The sequence below is a fragment of the Aquarana catesbeiana genome, linkage group LG05 (genome assembly GCF_042186555.1).
Source record: "Aquarana catesbeiana isolate 2022-GZ linkage group LG05, ASM4218655v1, whole genome shotgun sequence".
NCBI classification, from domain to species: Eukaryota; Metazoa; Chordata; class Amphibia; order Anura; family Ranidae; genus Aquarana; species Aquarana catesbeiana.
In genome coordinates, this window is record NC_133328.1 from 336,467,496 (window position 1) to 336,482,366 (window position 14,871).

Sequence of the window (14,871 nt, forward strand, 5' to 3'; positions counted from 1 at the left end):
CATATGGATAAATGTTTGCATTCTCTGTTTTACTTATTACCCTAATGTGACATGTGTCTGCGATTCTAGTTGCCGCAACGATATCAGAGACATCCCTCGTCATCTGAAACAAGACCCATCACTACTTTCATGGCTCAACATCAATAGCCGAGCTCCACGAAATCCCCACAACCTCAAAAGGCATGGCGCGACACCTAATTCAGCATCAGCTGTACATCTATCATATGGATAAGTATTTGCATTCTCTGTTTTACTTATTATCCTGATGTGATATGTGGCTGTGATGCTTGTTGCCGCAGCAAAATCATTTCCCTTTTTGCCCCTCGCCCCTCCCTACTTCCATTTGGTGCTGTTTGCCTCTGAGAGATCTGTGTGCAGCACACAAGACATCACCCCCACAAACAACCTCATTAACAAGCCATTCTCCGCTTACCTACCCCATTTGGGAAACAAACCCTTGTCTGTTTTGATACACCTGCTGCAAAAATAACATTTCAGTGTAGAGTCTAAAGATACCAACCTCGGTTCCCACTCTCACACTCATTCTTGAAACTTTATGCCATATACTTTATGCCCCCAATGCCTTGGTGAGTTGAACTGAATGTCATTCTCCTTCTGAGACCCATCCTAAGCTATATGCCTCACAAAAATGTACAGTACGATACCATAGTTTAATCTGGATAGGACTGTGTTATTGACTTCCTCCCTGATATCCTAATGGCTACACAACCTCCCCCCTTCGCATCTACAGAATCATTGTTTGTCTCTTATGATTTTTGTAATGCTCCAGGTGCTTCTTTTTTTCTTTTTCCCCCTTATCTTTTTTAGGACACTGTCTGCTAAGTTAACTTACAGGATTCATCACCTACTAACCCAAACATTGGATGTAAAACCTCCATCAAGGGGACGGTGTACTTAACTATGCACACCCTAGACTTAAAAATGCAATCTATTCTGCTTACTGCCTCTTACAGCAAGAGTATGAAAGCTATAAGCTCTACCCTATCCAGGTTATGTCTACAAATTCCGCATTCACATAATCCTGTGCACCATCCTGAACCCTGCTAGTGGAAATTACTTAAAAACGATTGCTTAAATACTAGAGGCTGAATCCCGATTTAGGTCATGTCGGCATGATCCTTTTTATTAAATGCCTTGGAATTAGACTTATTGCTCCACATTTAGGTTCTAACAGACTCATGGGGATTACCCTCATAAACATAATCATATGATCATCTGTTTATCTGTAATACTTTCGTCTCCACTGCCACCTACTGGTGCCTTGGGTTCTCAACCCTTACTTTAATCAGAGAACGTTGATTTTGTCCTTTTCTTTTCTTTTTTTTTTATTCAATGATCCCGATTAGACTGTTAGTCATCTGTGAGAATTTTAAAACGGTGAAATACTATGCCAATTCGGCATTACCTTGAACTGATGAAATATGTTGTCCGCCAGCGTTCTATTTTTTCAAAAGTTAGAGCCAAATGTGCCTTATTTCCTTTTGACCTACTGAGATACAGTATATGTTTACCTAGATTTTGGAGACTCTGTGAGAGTCATACTCCATGGGATCACACTTTCAGATTACCCATTGCCTATAATTTTGGTATCAAGACTGCACTCCTAGAGAGAATCACGTCAGTCTAATAACTTGCCAACACCTATTTACTCATTGCTCTTGCCCAAACTCCTACTGGCTCCCTAACTTTATGTTTAACCAGCAATCACCCCCCCTCTTCTTTCCCCGAGGCTACCTAAATAAAATATTTTTACCTACATCTCTCCAAATCTACGAACTGCCAGCAATCCAGGAGCTGGCTTTCCATCCACCAAACAATTGCCTGTGTGTGTTCTGACAGTGTGATCCTCACTCTCCACATGATTCATCAGGGTACTTAATATGTTCATATGTTTAACCTGCTTAGTTAATACACAGTTATACTAATGTTGAAGTAACGTAATGTTTCTATACTAGTTAAGCAGGGGCTCTTTCATTCTGACAGGCCCTCACCCCTATGCAAGACCCATGAGTTCTATATTTGCTAGCCACCGTGATCATTAAGCCTTTCCAGCCTACCTGGCCTATCTATTTCCCTTCTCTACTTACATAATGAGCTCCTCCCTACCCGATCACCCTTTACCTTCTCACCCAAAAAACGCCCTCTTTGCATACATACCTGCACAGCCTCCCTTTATGTACTCAAATGAGCCTTAGTGTCTGGCGGGGCAATCCGTTAACCCCATTCTTCTCGTAAAGCCACCTCGCACACAATGGTAGTCTTTCCTCTCCCATGCATTTGTACCCTAGCATTCTTCAATGCCACGAACACCTCAGGCATTACCATATATATGGTACACACCCTACCTGCACGAGTGAGCTGGTTCTCACCTGTCACTGGATACCTCTCTCCTGAGTTCCTCTCACCCTACCTTCACTCTTCTCCCTTAAACCTCCTCCCTTTTTTTTTTCTTCCCCCCCATCCTAATTCCTTCCCTTTCTTCCACCTCTGATTGATTAGCTAGAGTAAACAGAATCTTGATTTTCTGGTCTTCAGTTTAGTAAAGTGTAGATAGCCTAAACATGACTTCTACATCGTCTACCAGCAACAAACTTCTTCTAAAAATCATTTCGCTTAATGCCCACAGCCTCAGCATCCCAGAAAAGTGATCCCAACTACTTCTTACAATGCACAGAAACAAATAAAGTATTATCTTTCTGCAAGAGACACATTTCTGTGGAGACTCCATCCCTAAACCCACACATTGGTATTTCCCCATGATTCACCAAGCTACCAACCAAACGTCTAACCCCAAATGGGTTTCAATACTCCTGGCTAAACACTACCTCTTCCAACTTTCAGACACACTATCTGATGAAGAGGGCAGATACCATGGACATGCCATGGTAAACAGATCACTTTAGCTAATATATATGCCTGAACAGTCACCAGGTCTCCTTCTTCCGAGCCACATTTCAGGAAGGTACCCTGATTCTAGGAGGCAACCTTAATGTCTCTCTGAACCCCCTCCAAGATAAATCTAACAACACATCAACCCTTCCATAAAAATCCCTACAATCAATTAAGTCGCAAGTTGGAAAAAAATCGGGTCTGTTGACCCTTGGTGGAGCATTGGTAAGTCTTTCTAAGAGATGAACAGATAGTCAAGTCTTGAGTATCATTGGTTTGGGGTTGAGAAAAAGGTGAAGTCTATACCGTTAGGGTTAAATGTATGCCAGGAATCATGTAGTAACAAATCACTTGTTCCTCAGCCATATTCCTCCTATTTCCAGTTGGTGGGTTCGCCCCAGACAACTTCCCTTGGTTCTGTGATGGACTCCTGAGACCCCGACTGGGTACCTCTACCAGAGAGTTGCTATCTCGCTGCTGGAACACAGGAACAAGGGATCATAGTTGGGAATTGCACCCAAGAACTAGAATTCACTAGCTTAGGTACAAACAGGAACAGCCTTTATTAAAAATTCACACTGCATGCCTACATAGAAGTACATGGAACAGAGACACCCATACAATATATTATCAGTAATTTAGAGGTTATCCTGAGGAAGCAGCAGCAATCCCAGGGTACCCTTCGATAGCACCAATCCCCAAGCTGATGCAGTTTCAAAAAACATTTTCCATGGAGGTCAGGGATGGGAGCGCCAGCTGGTAAAGGTACCCAGGAGCAGTAACTACTGTAGCCAGTGAGAGTTCTACAGCTACAGCTACCAAACCCTGGTAAAATGGTATAATGCAAACACAAGGGAACAGTCCTTCAAAAAACTGGAAATATAACAAATAACACGTGGATGTGGACAGAAAAGGTCCCTGCAGCTAGTGTCCATGACAACCCTCTTGGAGTAAAGGTTAATTGTAATCCCAAGAGGCAGGTCTCCTTAGTACTGGGTCCATAGTCGGTGAGAAGGGGGCTGGCCTCCAGGCCCCTCCAAAAGCCCAAGTAGTGTTGGTTCCTGTGACATTTACCCCCAAAGGTAGATTAACCAGGCCCCAGACCCCCAACTGGTCTGGACCTGCCTTAGTTGGACAGTATTCTGTCTGCGTGATCTCTGCCTTGGCCACTGGGGAGAAGTAAAGACGACTGCTTCTTTTCCCTAAGGTCCTGGTGTCACTGTAGGTGTGGGGCAGAGGTTGTGGATGCTCTGTACAATTGCCAGCACAGAAGCTGGGAGGTCTTTAAGGTTCTGGGTCTTGGTCTGCTACTGAGGAGAGGGGTCAACTGCCCCAACTCTCCGGAGCCTTTGGGGCACTGTAGGTGCTAGGCAGAAGCCAGTGGTGTTCTGCCCTGTTGCCAGTGTTTCAGTTGGAAGTAGGAGCTTCACTACACAAGCCTGTCGCTGGGGAGAGGAGCCACTGCCCCACCACCTGGGAGCTCAGGAGTTGTTGCCAGTGCTGGGCAGAGGTTGGTGGCACTCAGCCCTGATGCCGAAGCTTCAGCTGGGGACCCCAAATCCTCCACTCTGGCTGGCTGTTGGGGTGGGAGGATGACTTCCTCTTTTCTCGAGACTCTTAACTGCTGCGGAAGAGTGAGAACAACTATCTCCATTCCCTTGTCTTTGGCCTGCCACTAGGGAGAGGAAAATAGCTTCCCCCTTCCTTGCAGTGAGGAGTGAGGATGGCCACATCCTCTCCCTGCTGCTCCCGAATTGCTGAAGATCCAGGGAAAGGGCTGGCTGCACTTGGTCCCAGTGCTAGTGCTTTAGTGGGTGACACATAATCCATAACATCCATAGGTGCTGGGGCATACTGTTGAACAGTCTTTTATATGCTTGTTTCAGCCTCCATTCTTGTGTGACTATAAAGTCCAAGTCATTGCTCAATCCGAGCTCACTGGGAAGTTCCAACTCCCTAAAATCTCAGATGTCCTCCCATTATCCACTCCACTGTACTACTAAACTGTATATCCTTCTGAAGCACCTCAAAGATCAATTCCAGGCCGCCAAAGTCACAGCCCTCTATGGGATTGCAGTTCTCCAACCTCAGACACACTTGGGTGGCATATCATTGCAGTGCCCGATACCCATTGTCCAGCATCAGTTCCATCTAGACCAGCCTATGCAGCTCCATTAGTCATTCCTCCCAAGGATGCTCTCCCAATAATGGTAGTCGCAAGTCCAGCTGCAGCCAGTACCAATCAATAGAGCATAGGGAGGACCTTTGGATTAGATTCTTGCTCAACATGGACAGCCCCTCCAGGGTCACATCTCTCAATTCCAGCATATCCCAGGCAGAACCAAACTCTGCTTTCATTGCAACTGGCTCTGTAATCAGCTGACACTGGGTCCAGGTGGTGATTGGGATTGCCACCAAATGTGATGGACCCCTGACACCCTGACTGGGTATCCCCACCAGACAGCTGCTTCCTCACCACTGTAACACAGGAACAAGGGATTAAAGCTGGAAATTGCACCCAAGAACTAGATGACACTAGCTTGGGTGCACACGGGAACAGCCTTTATTGAAAACTCACACAGAATTTTTACCACACAAAATCAGATACTGTAAGAGCTTGATCACATTATTCTCAACAATGCCCACCCAGACAGCCTGGTACCTACATAGGAGTAGATGGAGCAGCGACACCCATACAGTGTAATATCAGTCATTTGGGATGATCACTAGGGAGCAGGGACAATCCAGGGGTATATTCAATAGCTCCAAGCCCCATGATGATACAGTCAAAAAAGCAACATTCTCCAAAGTTAGGGGCCAGCTGGTAAAAGGTACCTGGAAGCAGTCCCTACTGTAGCCAGGTGAGCATTCCACAGCCACAGCTACTAAACCCCAGTAAGACGGTGTGGTGCAAACACATGGGAACAATCCTTTAAAAAAAGGTAAAATATAACAAATAACAGGTGGATGTGGACAGAAAAAGTCCCTGCAGCCAGTGTATGTGACAACCCTCTAGGGGAAGAGGTTCCTTGTATCCCCAAAAGGGGGGTCTCCTTAGTCCTAGGTCCATAGTCGGTGGGAAGGAGGATGGCACGATAGATAACATCTTCTATAGTGCTGTAAGAGAAGTCAGGCTAACAGATGCACATCTGCACACAAGCATGGGCACACCAGTGTGTGTACAAAGAGAGACTTGTATTGGCGCGTGCACGGGCGCACGCCAATGCGCATGCGCACGTGTGCGCATCAATGCGTGCGCGCGCACGTGGATGTATGGGCACCAATTAAGTCTATTTAAACTGAACACTGACACATGAACATTGCTGAGTGGTCTTTCAACTAGTGCTTGTTTACCTGATCTGTTCCAGCTTACTGTGTCTTGACCCGACTTCACCTGAACCTTCTCCTTGACTTCCGCCTGCCTACCTGATCCTGGCTTGTGTTTGACTCTGCTTCCGCCTGATGTTCCTGTACCTTGCTGCCCGTCTGTGTACTGAACCCGGCCTGTGTCCCGTCTCTCCCGTCTCTGCCTCTCGCTCGGTACCTGCTCTGTCCAGCTGTTGATGACCTCCTGGCTTACGTCCCGGCTACGCCTCCATTTGCTGACCCAGCGATACAGAGCTCCAGTTCTCAGAGCCTGCCCAGTGCTCTTCAGCCACCTGGTTCCTGCCAAGGACCAGCCAGCACCATCCACTACATCGGCCCTCGTGCCACTCTGTGTCCTTCACTCCCTGTCATCACTACCAGGGGTGTTAGACAGGAGGTGCAAGAGAAGCCCCCTCTCCAGCTCAATCTCCACCAGGTACATGACAAGTGGCTCCCACTATCGATACCATTAACATTTTTAGCCATATACTACAGCTAGGTGAGAGTGTTCGGGATCTTTTATGTTCCCCCTCTTTCTTCCTTGTTTTATACTCTCCTTTTTATCATCATATAATTTTGAAATTAATACTCTATTATAGATACTCCCAAATCTGCATCTGCTCCTGATAAGTGGTATTTTAACCATGAAATGCGTAGAGCTTTCCTATGATGCTACGTCACAGTGTCTATGTGCAATATCTGTATTTTATTATAGTTTAATGAATCAATTTCATCATTATTATCATGCCTATATGTTACCATTACAACTTTGGTCTAGATTCCCAAGGTCCATTACTACTGTATATCATGTTGGAATAATTGTGTATAATCATGAATTGTTTAGATGATATCTATCAAGACCTATTATTTTTTTTTTTTTTTTTCTACTATTTTACATATGTATGTATGCCCCTTGTAACAATAAACAATGATTACATTGATTGGTTTGTTCAACTTAGTAGTGTGCTTCATATAACCACATGCTTACTGGGCACTTAAACCCCCCTCCTGCCCAGACCAATTTTCAGCTTTCAGTGCTCTCACACTTTGAATGACAATTACTCAGTCATGCAACACTATACCCAAATGATTTTTTGTCCCTTTTTTCATACAAATAGAGCTTTCATTTGGTGGTATTTTATCACCTCTGGGTTTTTTAATTTTTGCGCTATAAATGAAAAAAAACGAAAATTTTGGAAAAAAAATGCTTTTTTCTTCGTTTCTGTGATAATATTTTGCAAATTAGCAATTTTTCTTCATAAATGTTGGCCACAATTTATACTGCTACATATCTTTGGTAAAAATAACCCAAATTAGTGGATATTATGTGGTCTGTGTGAAATTTATAGAGTCTACAAGCTATGGTGCAAATCATAAAAAAATTATCACATCTGATCACACCTGATGATCACACCTGATGTACTGAAGCCCATCTCATATCTTGAGACCCTAACAAGCCAGGAAAGTACAAATGCCCCCCAAATGACCCCTTTTTGGAAAGTAGACATTCCAGGGTATTTAGTAAGAGGCATGGTGAGTTATTTGAAGTTGTCATTTTTTCCCACAATTCTTTGTAAATTAAGGTTTTTTTTTATTTTTTATATTTTTTTCAGAAAATTGTCATTGTAATAGCTTATTTCTCTCACGTGGAATGTGCATACCACAAATGACACCCCAAAATACATTTAGCTACTCCTCCTGAGTATTACAATACCACATGTGTGGGACTTTTTCACTAACTGGCCACATACAGAGGCCCAACATGCAGGGAGCATCATCAGGTGTTCAAGGAGCATAAATTACCCATCTAACTTGTTGACTACCTATTACACTTTTGAAGGCCCTAGAGCACCAGCACAATGGAAACGCCCACAAAATGACCCCATTTTGGAAATCTAACAACACATCTATGAGGCATAATGAGTCTTTTGAATGGTTAATTTTTTTCCAGAAGTTTTTGGAAAATGTGGAAAAAAATGAAAACGCATTTTTTTTTACACAAAGTTGTCCGTTTATAAGATATTTCCAACACATAGCATTTACATAGCAAAAATAACACCCCGAAATACATTCTGCTACTCCTCCTGAGTAAAACGATACCACATGTGTGAGACTTTTACACAGCCTGACCACATACAGAGGCCTAACATTGAAGTAGCACCTTCAGGTGTTCTAGGAGCATAAATTACACATCTCATTTCTCACCCACCTATTACACTTTTGAAGGCCCTGGAGCACCAGAACAATGGAAACTCCCACAAAATGACCCCATTTTGGAAAGCTAACACCCCAACGTATAATCTATGAGGCATAATGAGTCTTTTGAATGGTTCATTTTTTTCCAGAAGTTTTTTTTGGAATATGTGGAAAAAAAATGAAAACGCATTTTTTGTTGTTGTCCGTTTATAGGATATTTCCAACACATAGCATTTACATAGCAAAAATAACACCCCAAAATACATTCTGCTACTCCTCCTGAGTAAAACGATACCACATGTGTGAGACTTTTACACAGCCTGACCACATACAGAGGCCTAACATTGAAGTAGCACCTTCAGGTGTTCTAGGAGCATAAATTACACATCTCATTTCTCACCCACCTATTACACTTTTGAAGGCCCTGGAGCACCAGAACAATGGAAACTCTCACAAAATGACCCCATTTTGGAAAGCTAACACCCCAACGTATAATCTATGAGGCATAATGAGTCTTTTGAATGGTTCATTTTTTTCCAGAAGTTTTTTTTGGAATATGTGGAAAAAAAATGAAAACGCATTTTTTGTTGTTGTCCGTTTATAGGATATTTCCAACACATAGCATTTACATAGCAAAAATAACACCCCAAAATACATTCTGCTACTCCTCCTGAGTATAACGATACCACAGGTGTGAGTCTTTTACACAGCCTGACCACATACAGAGGCCTAATATTGAAGTAGCGCTTTCAGGCGTTCTACAAGCATAAATAACACATCTCATTTCTCACCCACCTATTACACTTTTGAAGGCCCTGGAGCACCAGGACAATGGAAACGCCCACAAAATAACCCCATTTTGGAAAGCTAACACCCTGACTCGGTTGAATTGATGATAGGCAACTCCTATCCTCATATTGATTAGTGGTTCCAAATTAATAATAACTACTGCAGTAGGGAACAGACACAAAAGATACGCTCAGCATCTTTCCAAATTACTGTTCTGCTTTATTATGACGCAATTGAAGGTTTTTATGCACATGATTACGTAGGTATCACATTAATATTACAATTGTACGTTTATGGTAACAAGGGGCGTTACATAGACAGGCTTATTCTAATCAGGACTCAAAAGAATGTAAACATTTACTGAAAACATTATTAGTGCCGTGTGCACAGTGAGGGCAGTGTGCAATACATACAAAATAGAATACAATTATATACAGAACTTACAAATTTCCATTACAGTCTCCCCTCTTTTGATCAATATTTTGATCACTAACCATACCTGCTATCACCTTTAACCTGGAACCTCCACACGCTTAGGTGGAGGTAGTCCTAGCCAAAGAGGCAAAAAAACTCCATTGTGGAGAAAATAATAGCTGAGCAACTTTTTCATTACAAAATGACTTTTCATTGTGAAAAACAAATGATTGATAAGACATATTTACAGAGTACTGGCTGTACACTCCTGTGGCCAGAATGGCCTTCTAGCTGAATTGTGGACATGCTGACTTATCAGCATATGTAAACACAGACAATTCTACATAAAATGGAAGACGTACAAAAGACAAATATGACTTCAACATGGCTAAACTATTTTTCAAATATATATATCCCTTACAATTAAAGTAATTGAATCAAAAAGTACCCTAGACTGTGATCACAAGAGGGAAACAAATCAAACACGGAGATTTCTTTAATTTAGTCATTTTTGCAGTGTCTGGTGTGGATCCAGGTGACTTTTCCTTCAAGTTTTGCAAAAACTGTACATGAAATAGATGCTGTATTGGGTCTCCAAACATTTCCTTATATATAAATGTCTCTTAACAATCCAAAAGTCACCTGGCTTTAGTTTTAGATCCTTCCAAACTTTTAGGATCTGGAATTAGGGAGAAAACACATAAATGAGTTTGTAAAAAACCTTAAAAGATCATCAGCATTCTCCGTGAGATCCGAATGGAGGACTTCAGCTGCTGAGACAAAATATAAGCAAGTGAGTAACACACTCCCAAACCAAATCCCATAGGGAGAGAGTCCAATATCCCCCTTAGGGGCTTCATAAAATATAAGAAAACATTCAGGCAAAAGTTTTCTAGTTTCTTACTCTACTTTGTCCGCTACATTGTAGACAGTGGGGGTGTAAAAATAAAACCTCAAAACTTCTATTAAGGACTCTCCTATAAAAAATGATTTCCTCTGTTACTCTCTGTACTTTCTGGCACTCTGTACTTACAAACTACTTCTGATAACACTTTTTACTGTGGCCTTTGCAGTAGCATTTGCCACTGGACATCCAAAAAACATGTCCATACAGACAAAATGCATACTCGTAAGATCCTAACTTGGGCATCTGGATATATCTTTTTTGTAATCTCTGGAAGGGATGTTGAGCTTTTGGTAACACCTTTGGTAACAGGTAAAACAAGAAGTGGTATGTTATAAAAACAACTGTGGTGAACCCTGGCTCTATCCCATGCTCATTTACTAAGGCAGCCATAACTTCTTGTGACTGATGACACGGTCCATGTGTCAAGCTGGAGGGAAAAGAGTGGCTGACAGACATAAATGATCACCTTTTCCAAAGTCCTGTTTCATAAGAAGTTGCCCCCTGTGGACCACTTGTTCTTCTCGTTCTGGGGTCCTTAAAGTTGAATTATTAATCCCAGCTATACTGGGCCAGAACTAGGTTGGAATCTGTGAGTTGCACAGACCCATCAAGTGTCCGGGGCTGTAAATGCAGCATCCTTAGTCACCTGGTCTGCTTCCATGTGTGAAAGTTAATATGGCTACCTCAGCAAGAAGCTGGAAGGCTGAAAACAGCCGATCAAATTAACTTGGCATGCTTGATTGGTTTACCTGCCGAAGTAAAAACAAACTTCTGGCCCTTCAAATGGAACCAAAAGCTCTCTATATCTCGACTATCTATATAAATATACACTCTTTTTATAGCTCACAGGCTTTGCTAAAACATGGAGCTCTGCTTCTTGAGCTGGGGAAAAAGGATCCAATGACTTTGAATACAGAGTATCCTTCTGGGTGATAAACTGCATACTCAAATCTACAAAAAATGTAATATCTGGGTCTTCAGGGAGTGTGTCCTGCACTGGGCTCACAGCAGCTGATTCCTATGTCATCAATTTAACACATGCGTCTTTTCCTTTCTTTTGAATAAATGTACGCATTTTTCATTGTTAGATTTGTACATAAACAAACTCATATTTTAAACCTTTCATTAGACAAACATTTAGTTAGCTGTAAATTTGCTGCACAGAATGTCGGACCATTGACCAAAACAATATCTAACTTTGTCTAATAGCACCTTTGCATAAAAGCTACAGCTCTGATATATCGGGGTGAACCCTTCATTACTGGGTCCAGCTTGCATAAATATATTACAATGTCTTGTTTTCTATCACACTATTTGTGTAAGAACTCCAGTTTCATGTTTCAAAAGACAACTTTTTCCTGGCAATATTATAATAAATGATAACAATACCCTGCGGTCATGGAGAGATGCCCATAAATCCAAAATATTCTTCTGCTTATACCACTGTACTTACAAGAAAAAGGGGCACATCATTTCACAATCCACACATTCTGCTTTGGATTTCAAAAATAAAAATAAATAAAAGGACCAAGAATCTGTATGATGGACCAGAAAGCATCAAAAACTAAAAAACAACTTGCTGCAGGTGGCATCTATCCTAACAGGGTGTGTGGACTTGATGTGATGGGACTGTTATATTTAAATTTTATCTATTATTACTCTTACATCATGGACCGCACATCAAGTTATTATCAAAAACCTTACAATATCATTTTTGTAGAAGAACTTCTTATGTATCCCATCCATCTTGGCTTTGTTAAATATTATGGCAGCTTTATTCAAAATAACAACCTCATCTTAATCTTTTTTTTCTCTCAATAAGGGCTTATTGTATAAATGTAAAATTACAAAATTGTTATCTTAATCTAAACTAATCCCATTTTTACAAATTTCCCCAATAACCTGGATTTCATTTCCAACCAAAGGTTGTCTAAACCAGTTTCAATATATCTATATAATTGTTAAACTCATATTAGAAATGAATACTCATTATTACTTAATTTTACTTAATTTCCCTTTTTTAAATGCACTGTTTCCACTATCAAAGGATATTCAATTTGTGTAATACACGGTTAAATGTAACCTTCATTTTACCATGTTTGGAAAACAGATTCAAAATAATTGTGATCACATTGTTTACCATTAGATTCGTTAACCCGGCACATTTTGTTATAAATGTTTTGTCTAAAAAACTGGAATTGGCATGATGTCCTTCCAGCTTATCACTAACCTCTCATCCCAGCCACATTTCTTTCAGGAGAGCACAAAGGAGGGGGTCACATCTGCGTACATGACACACACAAGCAATAGAACTAAAGGTCCCAGCATTCGCACACACATACACCAATATCTCTCTAAAATCGCTTACATTTTTCCCATTTGTGCACAACACATGCATATCATTCTCTCACTTTCTTTTAACTCTTTAATATTTCCCTGCCTAAATTCTGCTTTCCTTATTTTGTTTAAATAACTTTTATATCTAGCTTCTATGATTCTATGATCAGATGGGGAGCCACAGTGCTCATCCCATCTTCCCTCTCTGACAACATATAAAGTATTCTGTTTTACCTCTCATTTCTCTGTTTCTGACTTTTACTAGTTGTAGTGCCTGATCCCAAATTCATCCCACAACTTAACATGAAAATGTCCCTTTCTGTCTAGTGTTAATGTCACCCTTGATCCATCCTGCTCACATTGATAGCTGTTTCTCTAGCTGTTTACTCTGCATGATTCTTAGTCCCTGTGGACTTTGGTAACCCAGTTACCCATTGTGAATCCCTGTCCACTCTAACCATTAATATAGGGGCTCAGTATAGGCGGGACCGCACCTTCGGTTCATATATAGCGCTTCTCTTGCGCTGGGCATTTTTGAGGGTCTCTTACCCTTCATTCCCTTACTTAATTCAATGCCCATAATGACTGGCCAGTCTTCTCTCTTCTCTACTTGTGCCTATACCCTCTTGCCTCTAAACTACTTTATCTAGCAGATGTACTATATATGCCTGTGAACAGCACTATTCTTCCCTTTCTTATCTATAACACTCCGATGGACAATAGACAGGGACAACATAACATATAACCACCAATCAATACAGTTCGATTAAGGGGAGTAAAATAGGTACCCTTTGTCCCGAAAATGCCTTACCGATCAAGGAAGTCTGATAACTCAAATGTAAGCAAAAGGCTTACCTCAGCCGGCTGATTATCAGAAATTCCCGGATCATCTCAAGCTCCTCGTTTCGGATACTCAGGGTCACCTGGAATCCCCTCCTAAGGCAAAGCTCGCCATGCATGACTCGGTTGAATTGATGATAGGCAACTCCTATCCTCATATTGATTAGTGGTTCCAAATTAATAATAACTACTGCAGTAGGGAACAGACACAAAAGATACGCTCAGCATCTTTCCAAATTACTGTTCTGCTTTATTATGACGCAATTGAAGGTTTTTATGCACATGATTACGTAGGTATCACATTAATATTACAATTGTACGTTTATGGTAACAAGGGGCGTTACATAGACAGGCTTATTCTAATCAGGACTCAAAAGAATGTAAACATTTACTGAAAACATTATTAGTGCCGTGTGCACAGTGAGGGCAGTGTGCAATACATACAAAATAGAATACAATTATATACAGAACTTACAAATTTCCATTACACACCCCAACGTATAATTTATGAGGCATAATGAGTCTTTTGAACGGTTCATTTTTTTCCAGAAGTTTTTGGAAAATGTGGAAAGAAATGAAAACGCATTTTTTTTTTTTTTACACAAAGTTGTCTGTTTATAAGATATTTCCAACACATAGCATTTACATAGCAAAAATGACACCCCAAAATACATTCTGCCAATCCTTCTGAGTATGGCAATACCACATGTGTGAGACCCTTACACAGCCTGGCCACATACAGAGATCCAACATGCAAGGAACACCATCAGGTGTTCCAGGGACACATAGCATGCACATACCAAGAATTACACCCCAAAATACATTATGCTGAGCAAAGAGAGACAAAAGATTACCTGTGGTTTTAGTAGTACAGTTGTCCACAGGAGGATAGCACTGGTCCAGGCAGCAGGCAGGGACTTGGTCAGCAACAGCGAACACAATTTTTCAGGCAGCAAGCAGAAATGCTGTCCATAGTCAGTACAGGCAGCAGTCAGGGATACTGTCCATAGGTCAGTGCAGTGCAGGGTCAGTGCAGGCAGAGATTGTCAGCAGTGCCAAAATATTGGTCTTGGTAGTAGGCAGGTACATGGTCCATGTGCTGTGGTCAGTGC